Consider the following 7,505-nt stretch of genomic DNA (forward strand, 5'->3'; position numbering starts at 1 on the left):
CCTATTTTCTAGTTTCTGACTTGTCGCAGGTTTCATCTTAGATACAGAATGATTTAAAGAAGCATCAGAAGTTTGTTTCTGTTTTTAATAAGGTAAAACACGTGCATATAACAAAATTAACTTTTTTTTTCCTGTCAGTCGGTGGCAGTGGATAAAGCATCTCAAGTATCGCATGTACCAGAGTGATGTTATGGTTCTTTCTTTCTTTCTTTTTTTAAGAATTTATTTATTTGGGGCCAGGTGGTGGCACAGCTGGTTAAGCGCACATATTACAGCACTCAAGGAACCAGGTTCAAGCCCCTGGTCCCTACCTGCAGGGGGAAAGCTTCACGAGTGGTGAAGCAGGGCTGCAAGTGTGTCTCTGTCTCTTTCCCACTCTATTTCCCACTCCCGTCTCAATTTCTCTCTGTCTCTAATATAAATAAATAAATAAATAAATAAAATATTTTTTAAAAAGAATTTATTTATTCCTGAGAGAGATTGGAGGAGAGAAAGAACCAGACATCACTCTGGTACATGTGCTGCCGGGGATCGAACTTGGGACCTCATGGTTAAGAATCCAATAATTTATCCACTGTACCACCTCCCGGACCACATCTTTCTTTCATTAATAAAAAAAATCTTTAAGGGCAGGGGTAGATAGCATAATGGTTATGCAGAGACTCATATGTCTGAGGCTCCAAAGCCCCAGGTGCAATCCCCTGCACCACCATTAGGCCAGAGCTGAACAGTGCTGGAGTAAAAATAAATAAATATTAACAAAAAAGGGGGGATTTAAAATTTTATGGGGGGGGGTGTGATGGCACACCTAGTTGAGCACACGTGTTACCATGTGTAAGGACCCAGGTTCAAGCTCCCAGTCCCCACATGTGGGGGGAAAGCTTTGTGAGTGGTGAAGCAGTGATATAGGTGTCTCTCTATCACCCCTTCCTCTTGATTTCTTGCTGTCTCTAACCAATAAATAAATAAAGATAATAAAAAATCAAATAAAATTCATCTAGGTTTTATTTTATTTATTTTTAATATTTTATTTATTGATTATAGAGGTACAGGGAGAAAGAGAACCAGAGCATCACTCTGGTACATGTTCTGCCAGGGATTGAATTTTATGCTTATAAATCCAATGCTTTATCCATTGAACCACCTCCCAGGCTGCAGGTTTTAATTAATTTTAATTACTTTTTTGATCATCTGAGGTACCTCACTGCTCAAGATCTGCTATACACACAGAGAGAGATACCCGGAAAGAGAGAGAGAACTAGAGAAATAGAAACACCAAAGCATCTACTGATCTACCACTGGGGGACACTTTTTTTTAAAATTTATTTCTTTATTGGGGAATTAATGTTTTACATTCAACAGTAAATACAATAGTTTGTACATGCATAACATTCCTCAGTTTCCCATTTAACAATACAACCCCCACTATGTCATTTATCATCCTTCATGGAACTGTATTCTCCCCACCCACCCCAGAGTCTTTTACTTGGGTGCAATACGCCAATTCCATTTCAGGTTCTACTTGTGTTTTCTTTTCTGATCTTGTTTTTCAACTTCTGCCTGAGAGTGAGATCATCCCATATTCATCCTCCTGTTTCTGACTTATTCCACTCAACATGATTTTTTCAAGGTCCATCCAAGATCGGCTGAAAACGGTGAAGTCACCATTTTTTACAGCTGAGTAGTATTCCATTGTGTATATATACCACAACTTGCTCAGCCACTCATCTGTTGTTGGACACCTGGGTTGCTTCCAGGTTTTGGCTATTACAAATTGTGCTGCCAAGAACATATGTGTACACAGATCTTTTTAGATGGATGTGTTGGGTTCCTTAGGATATATCCCCAGGAGAGGAATTGCAGGGTCATAGGGTAGGTCCATTTCTAGCCTTCTGAGAGTTCTCCAGACTGTTCTCCACAGAGGTTGGACCAATTTGCATTCCCACCTGCAGTGCAGGAGGGTTCCTTTGACCCCACACCCTCTCCAGCATTTGCTGCTGTTACCTTTTCTGATGTATGACATTCTCACAGGAGTGAAGTGATATCTCATTGTTGTCCCATGAGTACCCATTCATTGGGGAAACTGAGGATCCTTCCTGAATCCACATGGATCCCAGTCACTTTCAAAGCCAGCAACAAGCAGCTCCTGACAGCTTTCAACCTGACGCTGTTGACTGGCTACGGAAGAAGGGCAAACGCTAGAAGAAGAAGAAGAAGATTGTTGTCTTTATTTGCATTTCTCTAACAATCAGAGACTTGGAGCATTTTTTCATGTGTTTCTCAGCCTTTTGGATCTCTTCTGTGGTGATATTCTGTCCAAGTCCTCCCCCCATTTTTGGATGGGGTTATTTGTTGTCTTGTTGTTGAGTCTGGCAAGCTCTTTATATATGTTGGTTATTAAACTCTTATCTGATGTATGGCATGTAAAGACCTTCTCCCATTCTGTGAAGGGTCTCTTGGTTTGGGTAGTGGTTTCTTTTGCTGTGCAGAAGCTTTTTAATTTGATGTAGTCCCATAGGTTTATACTTGCCTTAGTCTTCTTTGTAATTGGATTCGTTTCATTGAAAATGTCTTTAAAATGTATGCGGAAAAGAGTTCTGCCAATATTTTCCTCTAAGTATCTGATAGTTTGTGGTCTAACATCCAAGTCCTTGATCCACTTGGAATTTACTTTTGTATTTGGTGAAATACAGTGATTCAGTTTCATTCTTCTGCATGTTTCAACCCATTGTTTCCAACACCATTTGTTGAAAAGACTCTGCTTTCCCCATGTAATAGTCTGGGCCCCTTTGTCAAAGATTAGATGTCCATAGGTGTGGGGCCTCATTTCTGGGCTCTCAATTCTATTCCACTGGTCAGTGTGTCTATTCATGTTCCAGTACCAAGCAGTTTTGATGACAATGGCCCTATAATACAGTTTGAGATCTGGGAGTGTGATGCCTCCAGTTCTGTTCTTTTTTCTCAAGATTGTTTTGGCAATTCTAGGTCTTTTCTGGTTCCACATAAACATTTGTAGCATTTTTTCTATTCTCCTAAAAATTTGCTTGGGATCTTGATGGGGATAGCATTAAATTTGTAGACTTATTTTCTTTTTCTTAACCAGAGCACTGCTCAGCTCTGGTTTATGGTGCAAGGGATTGAACCTGGGATTTTGGAGCCTGGGGCATGAGAGTCTCTTTGCATAACCACTATGCTAGAATTAGACTTTTAGTACATGGACTCTTGAGTTCAAGCCCCATCATTTCAAGTGTTAAAGTGATGTTCATGTTCTTTCCTATCACTCAATCAATATTTTTTATTATTATTATTTTTTACCAGAGCAGTTTATGGTGGTGCGGGGTATTGAACCTGACTTTGAAGCCTCAGGCATAACAGTCTGTTTGCATAACCATTATGCTATCTACCCCCACCCTCAATCAATATTTTAAAAAGGGATATTTAATTAACAAATGTACTGTGCTCTGCAGAGGAAACTGGCCAAATTTTGGTGAAAGCCTTGTTAGCTTTTTGTTTGTTTGGTTTGAATTTTTAGGGAAGATTAGGGGGAGGGAGGTAGATGCAATGCTTAACTCCAGCAAAACTCAGAGTGTGCCCTCTAGTGTCCATGTGAGCTCAAGGCCCCAATAATGAAAAAATTAACCACTTGAATGATTCTAGTCTAGGACATGGGAATGAAACCATATGCCAAAATGTTGGGGCCACATTATGAACTTATTTTGTTATTCCAATAAGTTTGTTTATTTTTTAATTTCTTTTTAAAAATTATATTTATTTATTTATTTGTTGGATAGAGACAGCCAGAAATTGAGTGGAAGGGGATATCGAAAGGAAGAGAGACAGAGACACCTGCAGCCCTGCTTCACCACTTGCAAAGCTTTCCCCCTGCAGGTGGGGACTGGGGGCTCAAACCCAGGTCCTTGTGCACTGTAACATGTGCACTCAACCAAGTGTGCCACCATCCAGCCCTCAATAAATTTGTTTATATGTCAGATTATTTCACTCTATCTTTGGAAGAGATATAAATTCAGAATCCTGCTCACATCATTGGCCTACACAGCCCAAGAGATGATTGCTCCCCCCTCTGGGTTCTCAGGCTGTTGGAGTGATCAAATCAACATTAAATAGATTAGTCAGATAAAGGAAACAATTTAATGTGCTACAGAGACTATATTGTTGGGGAGGGGGGACAGCATAATGGTTATACAAAAGACTCTCTGCCTGAGGCTCTGAAGTCCCAGCATAAGTATCACCATAAGCCAGAGCTGAATGCTGTGATCTTTTCCTGTGTCTTTTTCTCTGTATCTGTCTCTCTTTCTCTCATTAAAATGAATAAAAATATTTTTTTACTTTATTTATTCCCTTTTGTTGCCCTTGTAATAAAAAATATTTTTAAAAAGATTTAAAAAAAGCAGTTATCTTTGAGAAAGGAACCCCATCGGCTATAAACCATTAATCCTTCCCATTAAAGGGGAAAAAAAGAATATATTATTAGTAGGTGTATTGTTGTGAGATAGAGGCAAGAAAGACAACTCAAGACCAAGGTTCAAAGTTTAGAGTCTTGGGAGTTTGGCAATAGCCCAGCGGGTTAAGTGCAGGTGGAGCAAAGCACAAAGATGGGCGTAAGAATCCTGGGTTCGAGTCCCCAGCTCCCCACCTGCAGGGGAGTCACTTCACAAGCAGTGAAGCAGGTCTACAGGTTTCTATCTTTCTCACCCCCTCTCTGTATTCTCCTCCTTTCTCCATTTCTCTCTGTTCTATCCAACAACGATGACATCAATAACAACAACAATAATAACTACAACAAAAAAACAAGGGCAACAAAAGGGAATAAATATTTTTTAAAAATTTAGGGGGCCAGGTGGTGGCGCACCTGGTTGAGCACACATGTTACAGTGTGCAAGGACCCAGGTTAGAGCCCCTCATCTCTACCTGCAGGGGGAAAGCTTCACAAGTGGTGAAGCAGGGCTGCAGGTGTCTCTCTGTCTCTCTCCCTCTCTATCACTCCCTTCCCTCTCAATTTCTGATAGTCTCTATCCAACAAATAAAGATTTAAAAAAAAAAAGTCTTTACTAACCAGCCGAGGACTGACTCCCAGCAAAGGTGTTGCCCATTGTTTCCAACACCATTTGTTGAAAAGACTCTGCTTTCCCCATTTAATAGTCTGAGCCCCTTTGTCAAAGATTAGATGTCCATAGGTGTGGGGGCTCACATCTGGGATCTCAATTCTATTCCACTGGCCAGTGTGTCTATTCATGTTCCAGTACCAAGCAGTTTTGATGACAATGGCCCTAGAATACAATTTGAGATCTGGGAGTGTGATGCCTCCGGTTCTGTTCTTTTTTCTAAAGATTGTTTTGGCAATTCTAGGCCTTTTCTGGTTCCAGATAAACATTTGTAGCATTTTTTCTATTCTCCTAAAACATGTGCTTGGGATCTTGATGGGGATAGCATTAAATTTGTAGATGGCTCTGGGTAATATATTCATTTTGATGATGTGAATTCTTCCAACCTATGAACATGGAATATCTTTCCACTTTTTTGTGTCTTTTTCAATTTATTTGAGTAGTGACTCATAATTTTCAGTATACAAGTCTTTCACTTTTTTGGTTAGGTTTACTCCTAGATATTTTATTGTTTTTGTTGCTATAGTAAAAGGAATTGATTTCTCAATTTCAATTTCTTCTAACTTAGTGTTTGCATAGAGGAATGCCACTGACTTTTGAATGTTAATTTTGTAGCCTGACATCTTACAGTATTGCCTGATGATTTCCAAAAGCTTCTTGCTGGATTCCTTAGGTTTTTCCATGTATACTATCATGTCATCTGCAAAAAAGGAGAGTTTGACTTCTTCTCTTCCAATCTGTATCCCTTGAATTCCTTGCTCCTGTCTGATTGCTATGGCAAGAACTTCCAACACTATGTTGAATAGTAATGGTGATAGTGGGCAGCCCTGTCTAGTACCTGATCTGAGTGGAAATGCTTCCAGTTTTCACCATTGAGTATGATGTTGGCTGTAGGTTTGCTATATACAGACTGCACTATCTTGAGGAATTTTCCGTCTATTCCCATTTTTTGTAGTGTTTTGATCATAAAGGGATGTTGTATTTTGTCAAAGGCTTTCTCTGCATCTATTGATATAACCATGTGGTTTTTGGTCTTGCTTTTGTTGATGTGGTGGATCACATTGATTGATTTACGTATATTAAACCAACCTTGTATGCTTGGGATAAACCCCACTTGGTCATGATGAACAATCTTTTTGATATACTGCTATATCCGGTTGGCTAGAATTTTGTTCAATATTTTCGCATCTATGTTCATCAGAGATATTGGTCTGTAGTTTTCTTTTTTGGTTGTGTCCCTGTCTGCTTTTGGTATCAGGGTGATGTTGGCTTCATAGAAGCTGGCAGGGAGTATTTCAGTGTCTTCAATCTTCTGGAAGACTTGTAAAAGTAGAGGTAGGTATTGGTTCTTCTTTGAAGGTTTTGTAGAATTCATTTGTAAAACCATCTGGTCCAGGACTTTTACTTTTGGGGAGATTTTTGATAACTGTTTCAATTTCATTAGATGTGATGGGCCTGTTCATTTTATCCACTTCCTCTTGACTTAGTTTTGGAAGTTGGTAGGTATCTAGGAAATCGTCCATTTCTTCCAGGTTCTCTAGCTTGGTGGCATATAGTTGTTGATAGAAGCCTCGCATGATATGTTGAATTTCTGCGGTGTCTGTTGTGATATCTCCTCTTTCATTTAGTATCAGATTTATTTGGGTCTTTTCCCTTTTCTGTTTTGTGAGTCTGGCTAAAGGTTTGTCGATTTTGTTTACTCTTTCGAAGAACCAACATTTACTTTTGTTGATCTTTTGTATGGTTTTCCTATTCTTAATGTTATTTATTTCTGCCCTAACTTTAGTGATTTCTGTCCTTCTGGTTGCTTTAGGGTTCCTTTGTTGTTCTTCTTCTAGGTCTTTTTTTTTATTTTATTTATTTATTCCCTTTTGTTGCCATTGTTGTTTTATTGTTGTAGTTATTATTGATGTCATTGTTGTTGGATAGGACAGAGAGAAATAGAGAGAGGAGAGGAAGACAGAGAGGGGGAGAGAAAGACAGACACCTGCAGACCTGCTTCACCGCCTGTGAAGGGACCTGCCTGCAGGTGGGGAGCCGGGGGCTCGAACCGGGATCCTGACACCGGTCCTTGAGCTTAGCGCCACCTGCGCTTAACCCACTGTGCTACAGCCCGACTCCCCTTCTTCTAGGTCTTTAAGATGTGTAATCAGGCTGTTTATTTGTGCTTTTTCTTGTTTCCTAATGTGTGCTTGTATAGCTATGAACTTCGCTCTTAGGACTGCTTTAGCTGTGTCCCAAATATTTTGATAGCTTGTGTCTTCATTTTCATTGAACTCTCGAAACATTTTGATTTCTTCCTTGATTTCCTCTTTGACCCAGAAGTTGTTAAGAAGTGCCAGAAGCTATTTCTCTGCTTGATAGAAGATAAGCCTTGAAACA

This window comes from Erinaceus europaeus, chromosome 4 (assembly GCF_950295315.1).
Source record: "Erinaceus europaeus chromosome 4, mEriEur2.1, whole genome shotgun sequence".
Classification (NCBI taxonomy): domain Eukaryota; kingdom Metazoa; phylum Chordata; class Mammalia; order Eulipotyphla; family Erinaceidae; genus Erinaceus; species Erinaceus europaeus.